The sequence below is a fragment of the Bombina bombina genome, chromosome 7 (assembly GCF_027579735.1).
Source record: "Bombina bombina isolate aBomBom1 chromosome 7, aBomBom1.pri, whole genome shotgun sequence".
Lineage (NCBI taxonomy): Eukaryota > Metazoa > Chordata > Amphibia > Anura > Bombinatoridae > Bombina > Bombina bombina.
Genome location: NC_069505.1, coordinates 640,627,809 through 640,630,308, shown reverse-complemented (window position 1 = coordinate 640,630,308; position 2,500 = coordinate 640,627,809).

Sequence of the window (2,500 nt, the reverse complement as noted above, 5' to 3'; positions counted from 1 at the left end):
AGAGAGGAGAAGAGTGTGAGATGAGAGAGAGAGAGAGAGGAGAAGAGTGTGAGATGAGAGAGAGAGAGAGAGAGGAGAAGAGTGTGAGATGAGGGAGAGAGAGGAGAAGAGTGTGAGATGAGAGAGAGAGAGGAGAAGAGTGTGAGATGAGAGAGAGAGAGAGAGGAGAAGAGTGTGAGATGAGAGAGAGAGAGAGAGAGGAGAAGAGTGTGAGATGAGAGAGAGAGAGGAGAAGAGTGTGAGATGAGAGAGAGAGAGAGAGGAGAAGAGTGTGAGATGAGAGAGAGAGAGAGAGAGAGAGGAGAAGAGTGTGAGATGAGGGAGAGAGAGGAGAAGAGTGTGAGATGAGGGAGAGAGAGGAGAAGAGTGTGAGATGAGGGAGAGAGAGGAGAAGAGTGTGAGATGAGGGAGAGAGAGGAGAAGAGTGTGAGATGAGGGAGAGAGAGGAGAAGAGTGTGAGATGAGAGAGAGAGAGAGAGGAGAAGAGTGTGAGATGAGGGAGAGAGAGAAGAGTGTGAGATGAGGGAGAGAGAGGAGAAGAGTGTGAGATGAGGGAGAGAGAGCAGAAGAGTGTGAGATGAGAGAGAGAGAGCAGAAGAGTGTGAGATGAGAAGAGAAGAGTGTGAGATGAGAGAGAGAGAGGAGAAGAGTGTGAGATGAGAGAGAGAGAGAAGAGTGTGAGATGAGGGAGAGAGAGGAGAAGAGTGTGAGATGAGAGAGAGGAGAAGAGTGTGAGATGAGGGAGAGAGAGGAGAAGAGTGTGAGATGAGAGAGAGGAGAAGAGTTTGAGATAAGAGGAGAAGAGTGTGAGATGAGAGAGAGAGAGAGAGAGAGAGAGAGGAGAAGAGTGTGAGATGAGAGAGAGAGAGGAGAAGAGTGTGAGATGAGGGAGAGAGAGGAGAAGAGTGTGAGATGAGAGAGAGAGGAGAAGAGTGTGAGATGAGGGAGAGAGAGGAGAAGAGTCTGACATAAGAGGAAGAAGAGTGTGAGATGAGAGAGAGGAGAAGAGTGTGAGATGAGGGAGAGAGAGGAGAAGAGTGTGAGATGAGAGAGAGGAGAAGAGTGTGAGATGAGGGAGAGAGAGGAGAAGAGTGTGAGATGAGAGAGAGGAGAAGAGTGTGAGATGAGGGAGAGAGAGAGGAGAAGAGTGTGAGATGAGAGAGAGAGAGGAGAAGAGTTTGAGATAAGAGGAGAAGAGTGTGAGATGAGAGAGAGAGAGAGAGAGAGAGAGGAGAAGAGTGTGAGATGAGAGAGAGAGAGGAGAAGAGTGTGAGATGAGGGAGAGAGAGGAGAAGAGTGTGAGATGAGAGAGAGAGGAGAAGAGTGTGAGATGAGGGAGAGAGAGGAGAATAGTGTGAGATGAGGGAGAGAGAGGAGAAGAGTCTGACATAAGAGGAAGAAGAGTGTGAGATGAGAGAGAGGAGAAGAGTGTGAGATGAGGGAGAGAGAGCAGAAGAGTGTGAGATGAGAAGAGAAGAGTGTGAGATGAGAGAGAGAGAGAGAGAGAGAGAGAGAGAGGAGAAGAGTGTGAGATGAGGGAGAGAGAGAAGAGTGTGAGATGAGGGAGAGAGAGGAGAAGAGTGTGAGATGAGGGAGAGAGAGCAGAAGAGTGTGAGATGAGAGAGAGAGAGCAGAAGAGTGTGAGATGAGAAGAGAAGAGTGTGAGATGAGAGAGAGAGAGGAGAAGAGTGTGAGATGAGGGAGAGAGAGAGAGAGAGCAGAAGAGTGTGAGATGAGGGAGAGAGAGGAGAAGAGTGTGAGATGAGAAGAGAAGAGTGTGAGATGAGAGAGAGAGAGGAGAAGAGTGTGAGATGAGAGAGAGAGAGGAGAAGAGTGTGAGATGAGAAGAGAAGATTGTGAGATGAGAGAGAGAGAGGAGAAGAGTGTGAGATGAGGGAGAGAGGAGAAGAGTGTGAGATGAGAGAGAGAGAGGAGAAGAGTGTGAGATGAGGGAGAGAGAGGAGAAGAGTGTGAGATGAGAAGAGAAGATTGTGAGATGAGAGAGAGAGAGGAGAAGAGTGTGAGATGAGGGAGAGAGGAGAAGAGTGTGAGATGAGAGAGAGAGAGGAGAAGAGTGTGAGATGAGGGAGAGAGGAGAAGAGTGTGAGATGAGAGAGAGAGAGAGAGAGAGGAGAAGAGAGTGAGATGAGAGAGAGGAGAAGAGTGTGAGATGAGAGAGAGAGGAGAAGAGTGTGAGATGAGAGAGAGAGGAGAAGAGTGTGAGATGAGAGAGAGAGAGAGAGAGAGAGAGAGGAGAAGAGTGTGAGATGAGAGAGAGAGAGAGGAGAAGAGTGTGAGATGAGGGAAAGAGAGGAGAAGACTGTGAGATGAGGGAGAGAGAGGAGAGGAGTGTGAGATGAGAGGGAGAGAGAGGAGAAGAGTGTGAGATGAGAGAGAGAGAGAGAGAGAGAGAGAGAGAGGAGAAGAGTGTGAGATGAGAGAGAGAGAGAGAGAGAGAGAGAGAGAGAGAGAGAGAGAGAGAGAAGAGTGTGAGATGAGG